The sequence below is a fragment of the Lynx canadensis genome, chromosome B3, assembly GCF_007474595.2.
Source record: "Lynx canadensis isolate LIC74 chromosome B3, mLynCan4.pri.v2, whole genome shotgun sequence".
In the NCBI taxonomy this organism is placed as follows: Eukaryota; Metazoa; Chordata; class Mammalia; order Carnivora; family Felidae; genus Lynx; species Lynx canadensis.
Genome location: NC_044308.2, coordinates 85,594,177 through 85,615,735, shown reverse-complemented (window position 1 = coordinate 85,615,735; position 21,559 = coordinate 85,594,177). Strand labels below are relative to the sequence as shown.

Below are 21,559 nucleotides of genomic sequence, written 5' to 3'. Positions count from 1 at the left end.
ATCCTGAGCATCTATCAACAAGGGCACTATATGGTTTAAAAAGTGCTGTCTATGTACTGATATAGAGTAGTCTTCAGGAGCTATATATATGCATGTGTATATATGTGTGTGTGTGTGTGTGTGTATACATATATACATTTAATATATATACATATATATTAAAGTTTATTTCTTTATTTATTTTGGGAGAAAAAAAGAGCAGCATAAGCAGGGGACGGGCAGAGACAGAGGAGAGAGAGAATCCCAAGCAGGCTCCATGCAGTGAGTGCAGAGCCCAATTCAGGGCTCAATTTTGTGAACTGTGAGATCATGATCTAAGCCGAAGTTGGACGCTTAACCTACTGAGCCACCCAGGTGCCCCTGGGATATATTTTTATATGAAAAAAGCAAGCTGCAGAACATGTATGTTGCCTCCCATATAAGAAATCTAGAAAAATAAGAATATGTATTAATGTTTGCTTGTATATGCATAAAAAGACCCCTTAAGTGGAAGACCCCTTAAGAAACCAATGCGGAGTGCCTGGGTGGCTCAGTTGGTTAAGAGTCCCACCCTTGATATCGGCTCAGGGTTGTGAAACCGAGCCCTGCATCAGGCTCAGTGCTGAGCATGGAGGTTGCTTGGGATTCTCTCACTCCTTCTCTCTCTGCCTCTCCCCTGCGCTCTCTCTCTCTCTCTCTCTCTCTCAAAATAAATAAACTTAAAAAAAAATGAAAGCAATGCAAGTGCTAATCTATAGGGTGGGAGTGGGCATCAGGGATTACTGAGTGGATGGGAAAAGGAGGCGAAACAGATTCTCAGTGTATACATTTTTATATCATTTTAAGTTTTTAACCATGTGAATGTATTATTTAAAATTACATTAAATAAATTAAGTTATAAAATAAAATTCCCCCTCTCAGAGCTTTGAATTCCCTGAGGTCTTTGCAAATGCTTAGCTATGTTTACTTGGGATAAAGAACATTACAGCGGACTGGGCAGGGAGGCTCTGAACACGAGAAAGAAGCCTTTTTAGAGACCACTGGATTTTTCTTACTACATTCTTAGACCCACTCTTCCATGAAAATGATTTGGAGCAGAATGAGGAAGAAGAATACCTTTCTCTACAAAGTTTTCAGAGATGGGATATCTTACAAACAGTGTATCTGTCTGACACAGGAACAGTTTTAGAAGTAGATTTCATTCTTTAAATTTCCTGCAGATAAGGCTGTTTAGAGTGGCCCCCTCTGGTTTCTCATGATAGTTTTGTAGGAAAGACATGATTTGCCCATACCTTCAGTTGATCTGCTTAAGTCATAAAATGGAACAATGTGAAAATTTTCTTCTTTAAGCTTTAAATAATGGCCTCATGCTGAGTTACAAATAAGAGAGATTGGCTGCCTTGCCACAGAAATGCTACTTTTCTTTGACAAGGATGTGGCTCTGTAAATTTTTCAGAACACCACATTCAGGTGAGTTGGAGAAAGTGGGATAGAATTAGTTTTGAGAATTCTCTGGTCATTTCCATGAACTGAGATTATGCAGTTATGAAATAAGGAGGTAGAGAATAAATAACAAGAAAAACAATGTTGATGATTTCATGAGTATAAGAGACAGTGTTAGAAGTTTGTTGAAGAGTGATAGAATCATCACACAAGCCACACTGGGCCAGAAAAGGCCACGGGCGTTGAGGAGGGATTTTACTCCCCAATATACCTCAGCACCGATTCTCCTTGCCACTATTACCGCTACTATTACTGTCCTTGCCTTTTCAGTTCATTTTAGCCATTTTTGCCCATAAGACTACACCCAAGTGGTAAGCTCTGGTTACCTGGGAAGCTAGTGATAAGTGTGTGGAAACATGGAGGTGGGTGCCCATGAAGGCCAGTGACTCACCACCTTCCATTCACCAGTTTCTGTCATTGCCTCCTCCCTCCCCCCTCCCCCCCCAAATATCATTTGCTCTTTCAGCTGGCTTCAAATCACTCCTGTGGAAAGGGTCTGAAAAATTTAGCTTTCGATTTAGAACACATGAGCATGTTAAGGAAGCTATTGCCAGCAATCAGAGCCACTTGTGACATCACATCAATAAAAGGCATTCAGGTGAGAGACAATAATGACTATAGGTATTTAGCCCAAATGTATGTGAGTTTTAACTCTTTAAATGCATTTCCTTTAGCAGCTACTTGAAATACTTTATCAGTGAAAGTCTTGACTCAGCAAACATACGTGTAAGAACGTGGGTAAGTAGACTTATACACCTTAACAAAACGATGGCTTTATTTGTATTCCCTTTGTAATTAAAAATTTTTAAAAATATTTATTTATTTTTGAGGGGGGCCGCAGAGAGAGACGAAGACACAGAATCCAAAGCAGGCTCCAGACTCTGAGCTGTCAGCACAGAGCCCGACATGGTGCTCAAACCCACAAACTGAGAGATCATAACCTGAGCCAAAGTAGGATGCCCAACTGACTGAGCCACCCAGGTGCCCCACTCCCTTTGTAATTTTAACTAAATATTGCAGTAAGTGGTTCTGGTTTTAAATACTAAGTATATGGGCATTTATTACATACAATATGAAAATACTTCAGGGGTCTTATGATTAATGCCATAGTATTTAGGCACAGTTTATAGAGACTTTCAAAGACAAAAGGCCCAAGCAGATGATGAAACACATGAAAAAGATATATGTGTACAACCTGGGACTCAATCCAGACTTGCTCATATCATCCCAGGTCCAGCTCCTGGCTTATCAGGAATGTTCCCAAGCAAATATTCTCTGCACCTGGCCCAAGGTTGCCCTGTGGATTGATCTCTATGGTAGGGTTGACAGAGAAAATACAGCATGCCCAGCTAATTTTAATTTCAGGTAAGTAAATAATAACTTACAGCCTAAATATGTGTCAAATATTGCGTACAACATACATAAGGCAGACATATGCCCTAACTCCTATGTGCTTATGAGGCAAGATACCTCGCAGGTTTGAAACCCTCAAATCCAGAATTTCAATCTAGCCTAATAGTTTGATTCTCCTTTTGGATACTGCCTCACCCTCTATTGTTTAGGCTTGCTTTCTCTAAATGGACCATTTTATTCATAGTGCATATTTTCAAATATTTTAAACACTAGTAACTGGAGAGAGACATTAGCTACTTTGGAACAATTATAATAGAGTTTTAGAGAAAATTATAAAACTGACTTTATTCCCCACCTCCAGCCCCCACCCCACCAATTTTGATTTTTCAAAGGCATGTCTTTAGGATTTGATGCTAGATTTAAAAGGGTGGACAGATGTGGAATAAGATAGAAGGGCTCCTTTCAGACTAAGTTTGTACCCCTGGCTTATTCTCTTGGAGTTGTGATAAAGATAGCTACTCAAAGATTTCATTTGCAATTTTTGGACTCAAGTCAAACGCCACCACTACTAAAATCCAGCAACGAAGGAAATGGAATAGCAGCGTGGTAGAATAAATAAAAAATGTAGAGCTGGCAGATTTGGGATTGAAGCCTGGCTCTGGACCCAACTAGCTGAAAGATCCCAGGAAAGTCCTTCAGTTTCCAGAAACCTCAGTTTACCCCCCAATAACATGGGGATCATAGGGCAACTATTAAGAGAGATACTGTGGATAGGAATGATTTGGAAACTTTAAGCCCAGTCTAGATGTTTGCAGTGGTGATGATGATGATGATGATGATGATAAAAATGGTGGCCAAAAGATGTAAAGAGGCATTAGAGAAAGTCAGTTATTAAAGAGATACTTTAATTCAGATTCTAAAATGCTTACTTCCTACTCAGTTCACAATAATTATATGCATAAGTTCTTATACAGGTTGGAAAAAGGAAAAACACCCAATAACACCAAAGTCAGTCCAATTCCATATACTTTTGGAAGAAAACTTACTAAAAGATTTTGAGTCAAAAAATGAGATGTTTAGGGTAGAAATATTTTGTTTATTTAAGATCACATCAAAAAATGGATAACAGAAAGGCACACTGAGAAACACTTGTTTAAAGCCTTTTACTTTTATTTTGGGTCAACACTCATTCAACAACCAGCCTATTTATTTTGTAAGAGCCTCAGAAATATTTATTATTATTATTATTATTATTATTATTATCTAACATAACAGCTGGGAGTGTTCAATACACAGAGAAGGCTTTCATGAGGTACCAAGTATAACCATTTGCCCAGTGGTAAAGCAGAGGGAGCAAAAGAAGAGATTTGACCAGAGGTCCTCTCCTTCCCTTTAGCACTTCCACTCCTCACTCAAAGAGAATGCTGAAGGCTACAGGAGGACTAAGCCATGAGGGCACTGGATGTCAACTCTGACTGAAGAGTATTCATCCTTGTTTAACTTTATCTCACTTTTATTTATTTATTTTTTAAAATTTATTTGTTTATTTATTTATTTATTAAGTTTATTAAGTTTATTAAATTTATCTGCACTGTGTCAAGCGGAGGAGGGACAGAGAGAATCCCAAGCAGGCTCTGTGCTGTCAGTACAGAGCTGGATGTGGGGCTCAAATCCACAAACTGTGAGATCATGACCTGTGCTGAAATCAAAAGTTGGCCGCTCAGTGGACTGAGCCACCCAGACACCCCTAATTTTACTTCACTTTTAACTGCACAACCAATACATGTGTGTTACAGAAAATTAGAGAATGTAGATAAGCAGAAAGGTGAATAATGTAACAGTCACCCCTAACTCTTCCCTACAGAAATTTAGAATACTCATTTGGGTTTCCCTATGTCCCCACATGTGCAATTAAACCATGAGGGATCAGAATTTATCCTACTTCATCTGAACCCAGCAGAGAAGCCCTTTCTGGTGTTCTGCTCTGAGGGATTTCTTAACAAGTACGTTTCAACCAAGGCTTAAAGTGGTATAGTAAGCATAAGCCCACTAATGTTATTCTATAATGACAGGACAGGATAGAAATTAAGCCACTAGATTTAAAAATTACACTTCTCATACTTTCTTTATCTCCCTTTATAGAACTCCCTAAATTTCTGAACAAAAGACAACACTTTCCTGCAGAGATTCAGAATATAAATGAGTGCTAAGTCTTTGACATCAAGCGTTCACCAAATCCTGAGCTCCATTTCCTACAGAGTCTCAAAGTGTTTTTTTGTCACTTACTTCCACACTTGGTCTTGAGTCTAAGTGAGATGGAGTCCCAGCTCTAGGCTAAAAATGTCCCCACCTCTAGAATTCAGAATCATCTAACCTTGCCTGAGACAAAGAGGGGCGGAGAGTCAAGTGGAAAAAGCACAGCTCAGTTACAAGCCGTAGTGTTGGAGCAGAGTAGTGACTCAAGTACCTCAGGGTCAGTCACATTGGCCCCAGGCCCAGATTTCCATGGACTCATTTCTGGGTCCTGGAAGAGAGAGAGGACTGTGAATAGAAACTAGAAGACCCATTTTTACCCAAACCTCTTGAGACTTTGAAGAGCTAGCCAATATTACTTTGGTAACATCTGATGCAGAGAGAAAATGGAAAGGTATTCTCCATTGTGCCACAGACCTCTGAGCAGCATTGGCCCATCTGGTGCTCTAGGGGTTTGAGGTGGCACCCAGCATAAGTGCAGTGGTGGTGCCCAGAAGAGGAGTGGATGCCCTGGTGATAATGCAGAGGGCAGTGGTTCCCAGAGAGGCACAGGCATGGGGAAGCCCTGAAAAGCAGTGGGACCTAGCAGGGAGACAGCAGCATTAAGTTTAGAGTAGACATGGTTGTACCTGCAAAATGCAGTGGTACCTAACAGCATAAAAGCATAAAAATGGCATCTTCCACAGTAACTATAACCAAGCATAAGACACAATCCAAGGTTGTGTGCGTGCGTGAGCGCACGTGTGCACGTGTGTGTGTAAGAGGGCAAACTCTAGAGCGGGCTCCATTTCAGCTATCATACCTATTTCCTCTTCTCTAAAACCAGTCCCATAGGTTGTTACTAAAATAATAAAATGATGGTCTTTCCTGGCATTTGACTAAGCTACTCATAGACTCAAAGTCTTCCTCAAAGCCTATAGAACTTGGATTGGATTCAGGCATCGCCACTTCCCACTCCAGAATTTCTGGGCTAATAGTACTATTTACCTTGTATGGTTGTTAGGAGGATTACAGTGTAGTACTTGAAAAAGGCTTAGAACAGCACTGGGTACATGTTAACCCTCCTCAGTATGAAGTCTAGTATGAATGCTGTCTAAATTTGCCTCCCAGACAGGCCCCATTTGCGACCTAGTGCGTGGTGAGAGAGACTTATGCTTAACTTGTGACTCATAATTTACTAGCTGTAAGTCCTTAGACAAATTAATTGACTTCTTGGTAATGTGAAGTAATCCCACAAATATGAAGCACATTGTATGCCAGACATTGTACCAGGTGCTGTAGACCCACAGACAGACAGGCACCTCGAACACCACCTTGCTGCAAAGCACTCAGTGCCTGGGGGTGGGAGGCAGGCAACTAAATACACAAAAATAATAGAGCTGTAAGGATAGCACACTTATCCGGCTTGAGTTAGATCAATAGTTAATAGATTAATCAAACAAGTCAATAAAGTGGAGAATCATTAAAAAAATGTTATCTACATGCTTTAATTGTTCTATTTCAACATAAACAGTTTAGAGGTTGCCAGGGAACCGGGAAGGGGAGAATGAGGAATGATTACTTAAGGAGTGTTTTTCTGGGGTGATGAGAAAGTTTTGAAACTAGAGAGACTTGATGGTTGCACAACATTGTGAATGCATTAAATGCCACTGAATTGTACACTTCAAGATGGTTAATTGCATGTTATGTGAATATCACCTCAATAAAATATTATATAAATGTACATTATTTTACCAATCTTTCAATGTATGGCTAAGGACTCTTCTTGAGGTACGTGCCTAGAACTGAAGCCCCAGGTCATCTTTCTGGCATAAACCACACCCAGAAAATATATATTATATATTATTTCCAGTTTTAATTTCTTTAAACTGGGCATCATCTTCTTCATCTTAAAAATATTAACCACCTAATTGCTTATAGTGTTACACACTATTTGTGGAGAACTACATAGATTTGATCACTGCATTTTAAAAGTTTACAGTCCAAAAAAGACTGGTGCAGGCATGCATGCTTAAGATTCACCAGACATACTGTACCAGTACATTTCCGAGAGCAGCCTGCTTGGTTCTGTGACTTCCTCCCCGCTTTCCCTCTTGACCCTTATTACCTTCCTGGTCCCATTACCATATTACCTTCCTGGCCCCTAGCACTGCCTCAGGTCCTCGACCACCCCCCATTGAATACCCTGCCCTTGATGAGTGGGGGTGGTGGGTGGCACTGGTTTGAAGAGCTTACCAGATCTCCCAGAGCCAGCCAGCCTGGAGTTGTGTTTGCAAACACAGGCCCTGACTGTGGCTGTCAGACCTCCCAGACACTATCTGCTGCCCATCTGTCACCACCATCTTCAGGTGCCATGTTCATCTGGCTGGGCTGCCTACTACCACCCTCCCCTGCAGCTGTCCCCAGTACCTGCCTCCCTGACACCACAAGAAAGCACATCTAGACTCCAGGAACAAATGATCCTTATCTGCCTCATTCCCACTGAAGATACATTACTCGCAACAGCATATATTTAGTGAGTGCTCACTGTCATTCATTTAATTGTTGGCTCTTCCATTCCTGGCCATGACAAGGGATATGCTATAACCTACTCCTGAAAAGATTCAATGACACGTGTGGACAAATGTATTAGCACATTATCACTGGCATCAAAACTAATGCCCCCTGTGGACCCAGAACAGGCCTACAGGAGAGGAAAGAGCAGAAAACCTACCTGCCTCACTGCTTCTGTGCCAAGTCCAGGAATGGTGTTTGCCTTGCTACATCTGTAAGCCAGCAACAAAGGAGGAGGCCATTAGAGGTCAAGGTCTTGTCTTAAGAATATTCATTAAAATAAAGGCACTGACTTCATTCTTAGGCAGATTCTCATCCTGTGGAGTATCTAGTCCTTTTGACTAATATTTTTGTTCTTCTTGAGTCTGATCTGGATCTGTTCTAATGTGTTTCAGCTATGAGGGTAGTGGAAGTAAATTAAAAAGAAATTTAAATAGCTTCCCATCCCCTAAATTGGTTTCATACTAATATGACCCTAAATATGAAAATTTTTGATGATCTGGCTACTGCAGTCATCCGTATGAACTCTCTTACTGCTGACTGAGAGTTAATTATCATCAAATACCCATCCACTGAGGGTCAGTTACAAGTTGGGACAATTGTGGTGAATAATACAAATGTGGGGTGCCTGGGTGGCTCAGTCGGTTGGGCGGCCAACTTTGGCTCAGGTCATGATCTCGCTGTCTGTGAGTTTGAGCCCTGTGTCGGGCTCTGTGCTGACAGCTCAGAGCCTGGAAGCTGCTTCTGATTCTGTGTCTCCCTCTCTCTCTACCCCTTCCCTGCTTGCTCTCTTTCTCTCTCTCTCTCTCTCTCTCAAAAATAATAAAAAACATTAAAAAATTAATAATACAAATGCAATTTATTTTACTGTTTACTCTCTCATGTCAGAGTGATCAGCTAGTAAAACAAAAATTATAGATAAGTACTTAAAAAAAATTTTGTTTGTAATGTTTCTGTCCCATCCATATGAAATTTAAACTTTTTTCAAATGTAATTTACTAATAATATACTCTGTGCCTGAATCACATAATTACATCCTCTGCCCACTTACCCATAAATATGTTTGAATTGGTAATGTTCATAAATATGTTTGCATAAATTTTCATATGGTTGAAGATGATAACAGTTTCCCATTTGTGGTGAATATTCTTTTGTTTTTATTGTTACTTTGTTGTTTAGAAGTTTAAAATTTTTTGTAACTACATTTGACCATTTTATTTCACTTCTCATTTCTTTTCTTGCTTCAATTATAAGAAGGTTATCACCTTAAAGTTAATTAAGGGACTAAAACCCCTAATTTTCCCTGAGGATGCCATTCCCCACCATCCTTGAGATCTTACACTGACATTCTCTGGGCCTGGGAGTCCATGTCCCATAACTCTTCAATATATTATTTTCACAAAGGTTGAACACTTGTGTTATGACTTTATTTTTTAAATTTAATTTAATTAAAAAATTTAAACTGAATTTTATTTTTTTTTTAATTCTCAAGTTAGTTAACATACAGTGTAGTCTTGGCTTCAGGAGTAGAACCCAGTGATTCAGCTCTTATATATGACACCCAGTGCTCGTCCCGAAAAGTGCCCTCCTTAATGCCTGTCACCCATTTAACCCATCTCCTACCCCCATCAACTCTCAGTTTGTTCTTTGTATTTAAGAGTTCTTTATGGTTTGCCTTCCTCTCTGTTTTTATTTTATTTTTCTTATGACTTTAACAGAGCAGTTACCTACAGAGTCCATTGTTCACCTGTTTATCCTGGATTTAGAACTATCTATGTTTGCTGATGTCTGAGAGGCTATGGCTTACTCCATTTATACCCAGGTTGGTATACACATTCACTCATTTCTTCATTCATTTACACATTTATTTATTCATTCACTTTGGTATTTGTGGCATACAGATTCATATGTAGCCCTCAGTGAGCCCTGCTTTCTGGTGTTTACCCATGTGTGTGGGCAGGACATATGACTTGCTTCTAACCAACAGAATATAGTAAAGGTGACGAAATGTCCCCTCTGTGATTGATTACATAATAAAGACTCTGTCTTGTTGGAAGACTCAATCTAGAGAGTGTCCTTGCTGGCTTGATGAGATAAGCGGCCATGTTGGGGAAAACCCCATGGTGAGAAACTGTGGACAGTTTCCAGACAACAGCCAGGAAGAAGCTGGGATCCTTGATCTTAGAGCTGCCAGGAAATGAATTCTGCCAAGAATGTGAGTGAACTTGGAAGGTATTTCTTCCCCAGTTGAGCCTCCAGATGGGAACACAGTCCAGATGATACCTTGCTTGCAGTCTTGTGAGACTGTAAGTAGAGGGACCATCTAAGCCATGCCTTCACCTGTAGAAACTGTGAAATGATAAATGGCTATTGTTTTTAGCTACTAAGTATGTGTTAATTTGTTGTGCAGCTATAGAAAATGAATACACTGTGCTGTGCTAACTACCATATAGGCCTTCTCTCAGTACCTGAAGTAGCCTCATGAGCCTGACACTAATATTATTCCCATTTTACAGATGAAGAAACTGAGCCTCAGGAACTGAACTGCAGAATGTCCTGCTCTCAACCACTGAACTATCATGCTATGTTTCATTTTTAATGTATTTCATTATTTCACAAATTCAAGTTTATCACGGTTTAAAACTTATCTCCTGAACATGCCAACTGTATTTACAAAAAGCCCTACTAGGCACACCTAGTACACAAAATAAATGTTTTTATAAATGCAACATTACAAGGAACTTTTCTTTTGTGCTCATTTTTACCATGTATCTCACAGAAATATTAGATTCATGAATAGAAAAGTTTCTATTTTCTGTTAAAGTAGTGATAGACTGTATCACTAAAATAGTGATAGACTGTAAACTATTTAGAAGGGAGAATAATTATGGCTGATAGAAGCCCCAGATTCATGGGAATTGATCTGGAGTTAAAACAGCCAAGTAAACATCCATTAGAATGTGCTGGATCTTACTGCAGGACAAAAACGTTTCATCTTGGGTCCTAACTTTCCCATTTATGTTCAGGTATAGGGAAACATTAGGAAGTGGGGAAATTGAGAAATACTTAAAAGAAAAACAACTAACAACTAAAGTCCTATTTGGATCAGTGCTCTGAGAATCTGAGATAGGATTATGACCCCACTACTGTGTCTTCTAATGACAGCTCTTTCTATTCTGCATTTATCAGATGTTAATTATTCATACTGCATGATTGATGATTTTGGAGTCAGAGATTCACCTGCAATATTTGGAATACTGGTGGAGGCCTACATCAACACAGAATTTATAAAGCAGCTGGTGCTAGTCAAAGCTAATGATGGAATTTCAGTTTAATAAAAAGACCCCCAACTGAGCACACCATCTTGAAAAAAGTATACTTATCGAACGGCTTTCAATCAGTTCAAGAGAGACACCTTAATTGGGAAGAGGAAAATTTGCAGAGCAGTTTGTCATTGTGCCAATTCTAGATCAATAACTGCATGTCTGCTCTTTGGGAGACATAGCTTTTGCTTTATATTGAGTAACCACATTGACTTCCTCTCCACTTGGGTACACTCTGTTTCATTTGATAATGTTAAAGGATATCTTCTTTTAATTCACCTCTGTGTCTTCATAATAAACATGAGCAAATGTAGACTTGTGATTATGAAGGTCAACATTTTAAATTTTTAAAATAAATTTTATATTTTTGCCACAAGAAGGCAATGCTTATTGAATTTTGATATTTTCAAAACTGTTTTATTGGAAAAAATCACATGGGTAGAATTAAATTATGGTGGTTTAAGTAAAAGAAGAATATGATGAGCAATGATGATTTGGATTCATATAAAATTATTCTGGAGAATACTGTACAGAATCATCTACTAATTAGAAACAAAAATAGGGACACCTGGGTGACTCAGTCAGACATCCAATTCTTGATTTTGGCTCAGGTCATGATCTCACAGTTTGTGAGCCCCACATTGGGCTTCCCACTGACAGCACAGAGCCTGCTTGGTATTCTCTCTCTCCCCTCCCCTGCTTGTGCTCTTCCTCCCTTTCTCTCTCTCAAAATAAACTTTTAAAAAAGAAACAAAAATAAAATGGGTTTACCTTTGGAAGAAAGGATTTGGAACACTAAAGAATGTAACGCAGTCATCAAGTCTTAGTTTCCTTATTTGTTAAAAGGAGATACTGAAAGGAGCCATTCAAACTGATGGCTTTCAAATTGGTCTAGGTGGTACATTAGAGGGCATTATGGAGCAGGCAGGGCAGGAGGGGGCAGAGAAGGTGATGGCCCAATGTGAAGATCAAGGCAAAGCTTGAGAAGGGAGGGCTCTAGTTCCCTTTTTCACTTAAACCAAGGAAAATCTTTGTTTTCCTTCCTTTTCTTTCTCTTCCTTCCTTCCTTCTTTCTTTCCTTCCTTCTCTCCTCCCTCCCTCTTTTTCCCTTCCTTCTTCTTTTTTTTCTCTCTCTCCCTCTCCCTCTTCTGCTTCCTTCCTTCTTTTCCTCCCTCCTTCCGAAGTTTATACATATTTATATCAATATAAATTAACATACAGAAATAGCAAGTTTCTGTATAATAGTTCTTTTTGAAAAATAGGGTTCTACTGATAAAATATAACTTGAAAACCATTGAGTTAGACAATTCTAAGTCCTCTTCCTTCTGTGAATTTCTTCCTTCTAATAATTCTTCAATTACTTCTGGGATTTCAAGATCCAGAAATGAAACAGCAAGGGAGATTGAAGATATTTTAGAAGACACAACAGATACCTATTTTGCACAAACTATAATTCTACTAAAAGCTATGGGTGAAGTGGCATCTTACAGACCCCTACAGAGATATGGGATTATGACTAACAGGTCTAAGTTTTTTTTATTTTTATTTTTTTGAGTTAACTACATAGAACAGGGCTGTGGTCTTTTAAGCATTTAATCTACTAGATGATGTTCAGGTAGAGTGACAGAATTATGGCCTAATTAAAAAAAAAAACAACAAAAGTTTCTTGCATTTAGAGAATCATATACCGTAAGAGTCAGTGGGAGACTCTGAGATCATTTCTCTCATTTTATACATTCACTTAACCATTAAATTAATACCTTTTTTATTGAATTTGAGTGTGTGTCGGCCAGTGTGTTAGGTGTTGAGGTTATGGTATATTGTCCCTGTCCGTAGAGGAATTATGTTTTAGTGGAGGAAACAGCAATGAAACCCACAATCATACACATAAGAATATAATTACATATTTTTATGAGCATTATTAAGTAGAAGAGCAGGATCCTCTGAGATCCTTAGAGAGTACAGGACAACACTAGACTGTAGAGAGTGACAGTGACTTGCACTGAGCTGAGCACTGCAGAGCTGGCACTAGACTCAATCTCTTGTTCTCTGTCTCACCGGCTTGACTGAGAAAGTTTAGGTTAGGTGATGGAAATCCAAAATCCATGAGCTCCTTTTCTGGCTTCTCTATTACTCTGAATTGTTGCGCAGCCTTGAGAGACACCTGATTATCTGCACTAAGAATGGAATTGTCTTCTTTGGTGAAGATCTCTCTGCTTATAGTGTGGTTGACTAGAGGCTGAAAAGGATTTGCAGAGGTAACAAAGTCCATGATTAAAGAAAAGAAATTACTTAGTATCTATAGAAAGACTACTAATTATTAAAACTTCCAGGCTGCATCCAAGTTCAACAGCTTTTTGGAGTCTGCTTTGTTGTGAAATGAGTGGTTTTGTTCCTATCGAAGGTCCATCAAAATGGACACCAATTTCCATTACAAACTTAAAAAAAAAGTTTTTGTTTCTTTTCGCTTCAAGTTTTAATTTAAATTCTAGTTAGTTAACATCAGTTAATATCAGTGTAATATCAGTTAAAGATTTTATTATTTTATTAAAAATTTTTCTAATGTTTATTTATTTTTAAGAGACAGACAGAGCCTAAGCAGGAGAGGGGCAGAGAGAGAGGGAGACACAGAATCTGAAGCAGGCTCCAGGCTCTGAGCTGTCAGCACAGAGCCCAATGAGGGGCTTGAACCCATGGACCGCGAGATCATGACCTGAGCTGAAGTCGGACACTTAACCAACTGAGCTACCCAGACGCCCCTAAAGATTTTATTTTTAAGTAATCTCTACACCCAACATGGGGCTCGAGGCCATGACCCTGAAATATATGAGAATTGAAGTCGTTTATAATGTTCAATGGGACAAGTGACTGACTTCTGTCAATCTAAAGCCTATGTCATAGTCAAGTACAACTAGTTTGAGATGTTTTGTTTGTTTTTATATATTTTTATTATATTCAGCAATTATTCGCACATATATACTATATATAAATCTTTGCATTAATGAATAAGTGGGATTATAGCATACATGTTGGGGTTTTTGGGTGCAAACTACTTTTTTTTTTCCTTTTGTAAACCTCTTCCCTCCTCTTCTGTTTTCCTGCCATCCCCAACCCCACCACAACCCATGCTATCAAACTAGCTTGTATCTTTGTACATTTTTTACCCATGCTTATATAATCCTATGCAAAAATATGTATGTATGTAGAAGGTATATGTATTCCCATACATGGGTTTTGGGGGCCATATTTTAGAAATCATAGTAAATACCCTTTCAGATCATATTATATACCCTTTGCCCTACATTTGTCTTTCTCGCTAGGAAATACATCAGGAGAAAGTCTCCAAGTCAACTGGCATAGTTCCACTTCATTTTCTACTACTTCTGTGGTGTAGATGTACCACGGATTTTTTCATTTGCAGTTTTCTGCTGTACTGAACAATGCTGGGATTAACTCCCTGGGTCATTTGTCCTTGGGTCCTGGGGCTCTTACTTTGATAGGATAGCTTTCTAGAAACGAGAATTCTGAGCCAAAGGGTGTGGCTATTTTAATAAATGCTGCCAGGTTGTTTTCCAAAAAACATTCTAACAATCTCCTTTCCACCAGGAATGACAGCGTCATTTGTCCCTGCATCCATAACAAAATGGATATTACTCTTTTTTATTTTTGCCAGACTAATGGGCTTAAACTCGTTACTTTATTTTCCATTTCCCTAACTACTAGTAATTTAAATCTTTTCATGAATTTGTAGGTTATCTGATTTTGTTCCTCTGCAAGTTGGCTATTTTCTTTTTATTTTGGGCTGTACATTGGAAGAACTCGTTGCATAATGATCTTATATCTTTCATTTGTGTCAAAACTTTTTCTAAATTTCTCATTTGCCTATTTTTGTTCTCATTTGAAATACATATTTTAATATACCTGAAAGTGCCTATCTTCTCTCTTACAGCTTCTAGGTTTATTGTCTTAATTATGAACAATGTCCCCAAACATGTACATTCTTACAACATTTTTATTGTTAGGTTTTATTTTAATTTTTTTTAATGTTTATTTTTGAGAAAGAGAGAGAGTAACAGAGCGTGAGCGGGGGAGAGGCAGAGAGAGAGGGAGACACAGAATCCAAAGCAGGCTCCGATCCCATGAACCGCGAGATCATGACCTGAAGTCCAGAGCTCAAGTGACTGAGCCATCCGGGTGCCCCTATTTGTATGCTTAAGATTTTAACCCATCTAAAGTCATTTCTGTAAGGGGGTTCAACTTAATTTTTCTACACAATTTATTTATTATTTTTTTTTTTAATTTTTTTTTTCAACGTTTTTTTATTTATTTTTGGGACAGAGAGAGACAGAGCATGAATGGGGGAGGGGCAGAGAGAGAGGGAGACACAGAATCAGAAACAGGCTCCAGGCTCTGAGCCATCAGCCCAGAGCCTGACGCGGGGCTCGAACTCACGGACCGCGAGATCGTGACCTGGCTGAAGTCGGACGCTTAACCGACTGCGCCACCCAGGCGCCCCTCTACACAATTTAAAAATAATCCACCCTTTTGCACTGAACTGGTCTATCACCTTCATCATATATTAAATTCTCATATATTTCAGGATCTATTTCTGGATTCTGTATCCTTTCTACTGATTTATCTATTCTTATGCAAATATCTGATTTGTTTTTAGTGCCTTTATGAGATTGTCTGATATTTGATTATGGATGTTATGCCTAACTATTCTTCTTTTCTTTCTATTTAAAATATTATTGGATTGGGGTGCGTGGGTGTCTTAGTTGGTTGAGTGTCCGACTCTTGATTTCAGCTCTGGTCGTGATCCCAGCGTTGTGAGATGGAGCCTGGCTAAGATTTTCTCTCCCCTTGTGCCCCTCTCCCCTGTGTGTTCTCTCTTTCTAAACTAAAAAATATAATATACAATTGGGTTATCTTTTGCACTGTTGGTGGATAAGCAAACAGGTGCAGCCACTCTGGAAAACAGTATGGAGTTTCCTCAAAAAGTTAAAAATAGAACTACCCTATGGCCCAGCAATTGTACTACTAGATTTTTACCCAAAGAATACAAAAACACTAATTCAAAAAGATATATGCATCCCTATGTTTATTGCATCATTATTTACAATAGCCAAATTATGGAAGCAGCCCAAGTGTCCATTGATAGATGAATGGATAAAGATGTGGTGTATATATACAAAGGAATATTACTTAGTCATAAAAAAGAATTACATCTCGTCATTTGCAACAACATGGATGGAGCTACAGAGTATAATGCTAAGTGAAATAAGTCAGTCAGACAAAGACAATACCATATGATTTCACTCATATGTGGAATTTAAGAAACAAACGAGCAAAGGAAATAAAAAAGAGTAAGAGAAAGGCAAACCAAGAAACAGATTCTTCACTATAGAAAACAAACAGATGGTTACCAGAGGGGAGGTGGGCAGGGGCATGGGCAAAATAGGTGGAGGGGAATAAGAATACACTTGTCATGATGAGCACTGAGTGATGTGTGGAACTGTTGATCACTATATTTTACACCTGAAACTAATATAACACTATGTTAACTGTACTGGAATTAAAATTTAAAAAGGAGAAAAAAATACGATCAGGTTATATTTTCAGGCATTTGTCCCTTTAAGTAAACTTTAAGGCCAATAAGTGTAAGCAAAAGCTTTGTCTCCTGGACAGAAGGTTTAGGAGCCAGAATAATGTGCTTCATCTTCTTCCCTATCTTGGTGATGGCAGAAGCACTGATGAGATGGAATCTTCTTTTTGCCTGGGTTCCTAAGTGACAACGATAAGCAGAGCCACCCTCATGATCCATGTTGGACATGTAGAATCAGTGAGAAATAAACTTTGGTTATGTTAAATCACAGAGCTGTGGGGTTGTTATTGCCTATCACCTACCTCATTCCAACTGATGGGATTGTTGCGAGGCTTGGGTCAGATAATACATGGAAAAACACATGTTCTAAAGCAACTTGGAACCAAGTTACAGATCAGTAAATGTTAGGCAATAGAACTAAAATTACTAGCAAATAGCAACGATAATGAAGCCACTCTCAAGTCTAGAGACAGGGCTTTCTGGCCATATTGTTTTTTTTTTTTTTAATTTTTTAAATGTTTATTTATTTGAGAGGAGGGGGGAGGGGCAGAGAGAGCCAGAGACATAGAATCCAAAGTAGGCTCCAGGCTCTACACTGTCAGCACAGCCCTGATGCAGGGCTCAAGCCCAAGAACTGCAAGATCATAACCTGAGCTGAAGTCAGATGCTTAACTGACTGAGCCATTCAGGTGCCCCTCTGGCCATATGGTTTAATGTCAGGTTATGAAGAAGACACATGTACCGGAAGAAATATCTGACTTGCCTGCTAAATATTGTAGCTAAAAGTTTAATGCCTATAAAAATGCAAACCATCTCACAATGATAAGATGATAGTCCATTAACATAAGGAAGGAAACTTAGAACACATTTGAAGATGATGATTTATATCAGCGATTGCAAACTGATGGCCCATTGCACCAAAAAACATGGGCCATAGATGTGTTTTACTTTGATTACAATGTTTTAAAATCAGGGAAACACACACACACACTTCTGGCTTCTCTTGGAAAAACTGGAAGACCTTGCAACTGTGAGATTATATTTCAGCATGACCCAAATCTCCAGAGCTGAATCACTACATTTTCTAGTTCCCCAGTGCCCCCCAACTTGTTTTCTTACACTCAGTCCACTTTGCCCATTTACATTTCCCACAGGTCCAGGGTTGTATATGAATGTGTGACCCCTGGCTGTAGTGAATGAAAATTTGATTATTTCTTGAGTAGTAGGGTACAGTGAGGTCTGGGTCCAAAGAATATAACTCACTATGGAAGGAAGGAAAAATAAGGTACTGCAAAGACCAAAGGCCTAAGCCCTTTGGTATCTTTTTGACAAAACTGGTTAGTAGAGGAAAAGACATTTATCTTCCTGCAGAAAAGAATAAAAATAGATCTTTGATACCTCTGCAGCAATTTTCATCATCAACTCAGTTCCAGACCACATGGGATAATTAATTCTCTCAGCCCCTTCATAGGGTGAGAATTTCAGAAAAACCATTAGTCAGAAAATGAATTTGGGAGAACATTTGCAAAATCTTGTCACTTAGGAAGAATCTTGATACAACAAGGTACCGAATTGTCAATAAAACCTTCTAATTGAACCTCTCCCATCTTGTTCATTTAGAAAAGAGTATCTAACACAGAAAAGTAGTTGGACAGAAAAGTCTAGAATCCAGATTGTTCAGAGTATAATTCCTATGCAATTGCTTCGGCATTATCTAAACTCCTACACATTCATGTCTCTTAAAATCCCTCTTACGCTAATCATGTTTATCATTTGGGCTCCATTTTCATTAAAAGAGAAAACATCTTGATCCCACTACCACCCGGAAGTCTGATAACTGGCCTAGTTTTCAAAGGCAGAATCTCCCAGTAAACAACATGCCTCTTGGTATATGTGCAACCAATAAAACAAAAACAGCCTGTACAATTTAATGTAACTTACTATAGATTTCCATGATATCAGTAACTATTTTATTAGTGTCCTAATTTAATTCAAGATATTGAATTGCTCCAAAGTAATGACTATGTCTTCTGAATTATCAGGAATTGTCACTAGGTTTGAGAGTGGGCCATCCTTGGATCTTTGATGAGATACCTCTGTTTGCTGATTTTTTTTTTTTTAATTTTTTTTTTCAACGTTTATTTATTTTTGGGACAGAGAGAGACAGAGTATGAACGGGGGAGGGGCAGAGAGAGAGGGAGACACAGAATCGGAAACAGGCTCCAGGCTCTGAGCCATCAGCCCAGAGCCTGACGCGGGGCTCGAACTCACGGACCACGAGATCGTGACCTGGCTGAAGTCGGACGCTTAACCGACTGCGCCACCCAGGCGCCCCTCTGTTTGCTGATTTTTTAAAGGTCACGAAGAGTTGGTTGAGAAAGAAGGGAACATGGAATATCTGATTTTAGATAATCCCAAACTCAAATTTATCTCATCAATAAAATGTCACTTTAGTTCTGCTTTTTCACTGGACAGGAAAGATGTGGAAATTTAAAAAGGCCTGAAGTAACCTCATGGACTGAAGAGAGTGAGTCCTCAAACCAGAGATGAGGACTTTTCCATCTGCATTTTTCAAAAGTGGACTTCATATATATATAATATATATATATAATATATATAATATGTATATATAATATATATATTTAATGTTTATTTATTTTTGAGAGAGAGAGAGCATGAGCAGGGGAGGGGCAGAGAGAGAGAGAGAGACACAGAATCCAAAGCAGACTCCAGGCTCCGAGCTGTCAGCCCAGAACCTGACACTGGGCCTGAACCCATGAACTGCGAGATTATGACCTGAGCTGAAGTCGGATGCTCACCTGACTGGGCCACCCAGGCTCCTCTCAAACACAGACTTTTTTTTTTCCAGTCTTATTTTATTTTATTTTATTTTATTTTATTTTATTTTATTATTTTATTATTTTTTAAAAAATATAATTTATTGTCAAATTGGCTAACATACAGTGTATACAGTGTGCTCTTGGTTTTGGGGGTAGATTCCTGTGATTCGTTGCTTACACACAACACCCAGTGCTCATCCCAACAAGTGCCCTCCTCAATGCCCATCACCCATTTTCCCCTCTCCCCCCGCCCTCACGCCCCCATCAACCCTGTTTGTTCTCTGTATTTAAGAGCCTCTTATGGTTTGCCTCCCTCCCTCTAACTATTTTTTCCTCCTTCCCTTCCCTGATAGTCTTCTGTTAAGTTTCTCAAGTTCCACACATGAGTGAAAACATGTTATCTGTCTTCTTCTAACTTATTTCACTCAGCATAGTATCTTCCAGTTCCATCCATGTTGCTACAAATGGCATGATTTCATTCTTTCTCATTGCCAAGTAGTATTCTATTGTATATATAAACCACATCTTTTACATTTATTTATTTTTGAGAAACAGAGAGAAACAGAGCACAAGTGGGGGATGGGCAGAGAGAGAGAAGGAGACACAGAATCTGAAGCAGGTTCCAGGCTCTGAGCTGCCAGCACAGAGCCTGACGCGGGGCTCGAACTCACAAACCTGAGATCAGGTGAGATCATGACCTGAGCGTCTGAAGTCAGACACTTAACCGACTGAGCCACCCAGGCGCCCCGATATAAACCACATCTTTATCCATTCATTCGTTGATGGAAATTTAGACTCCTTAATTTGGCTATCAAACACAGACTTTTTAAAAAATTAATTTAACTTTTAGTTTCAATACCTTGAATACCTTAGAAAACTGCATATCACTGGTAAATTTTAAAATAACCTTCCTTCTTCAAACATAATAAGGATCATTTTCATAGACCTCCTGTATAGCTTCAAATGAAATAAATACAACAGATACATGAGCTGTTTTCTATTTTCATTCTAGTTACAGCAAAAAAGTTTTTCTGGATTCTGGATATTAGCAGTTTCCTTTAAAAATACTCTGGAAACCTTCCACAAATGAAAGGAATGTGTATAGTATGCAAATTCAAAGTGTGCTGTCCTCATTTACCCAGTGGAATTCAAAATAAGCCCCAACTTGTGAACATATTAAAGCAGATTGAAATGGATATTAGCGGGATTTGTAAGGAGAAGCACTCCAGTCAGTCAAACATGCTACGCACAAGAACTTTGATAATGTTGTTTTACTGATAATTACCTGCCGGCTGTCACCTCAAAGTGGGATTTCATGCAGGTTCCAGTATTTAAATATTACATTCAGAGCCAAGCCTGCAAAGACACTTATGCTGATCTGGCCACGTCCATTTTACTTCACAATTATCTGTGTCTTTCCTCATGAAAAGCAATGCAGTTAACTCTCTTTTAATTGTGTTTGATCTGTGTGAGCAAGAGAACATCAATACCACACTCCCGCTTCCATGGTCCAAGCAAGCCGGTCCTGCCTCCTCTCCCTTGCAGACATCAGCGGACACCAGAATTACTGGACAGCAGCACTTCCTGACTGGCATGAATATTCATCTGACCTCAGAAACTAGTCAGTGGGGCAAGGCGAACACCCCACACTTGATGTACATCAACTAAAAGTGGTTTAAATGGAAAGGACCAACTTCCGTGGTCCTCCTGGGCTGCTAGTGCTTGCTGGTCTCCAGTCCTGCAGCGAACTTCCTTTTCTCTGCCACCCCCAGCCCCATCCCACACAAACACACTTTTGTTCCCCCTCATACTGAACTCCTAATTAAATTTAACAGTTTCAAGAGTTTAAACTGTATATCTTTTTAATTGTGTCCTACTTTGTATTGGCTGATGCGCAAGTCTGAAAATGGATATTACAGCTTTTTATGATATAATATCACCCTAATTGGTGCTTCATAGGCCGTGGTTGAATTCTTTTCAATTAAGCTCTAACATACAGTAACTGTTTCTCTCTGCAAATGCTGGAAAGCCATTCACAAGAGAGGACTGGTACTGCACAATTCCGAAGTACCTTAATGTGTCAAAAATGTTTTGTGAAGAAAGCTACACTGTAAATGCAATCACCTACATTGGTGTTCCCATTGTTAACT

General features: G+C 39.0%; 1 long non-coding RNA gene across 3 annotated transcripts in view; it reads left to right on the top strand.

Annotated features, from left to right (window-relative positions):
- LOC115516385 overlaps positions 1-10,370 on the top strand; it is a 36,110-nt gene extending 25,740 nt beyond the window's left edge. For all 3 annotated transcript variants that reach the window (XR_003969533.1, XR_003969530.1, XR_003969531.1), the window contains exons 3-5: positions 2,714-2,847; positions 9,360-9,463; positions 9,699-10,370. This is a non-coding gene — a long non-coding RNA (uncharacterized LOC115516385). The remainder of the gene's footprint in view (positions 1-2,713; positions 2,848-9,359; positions 9,464-9,698) is intronic.
- Positions 10,371-21,559: the final 11,189 nt, after the last annotated feature.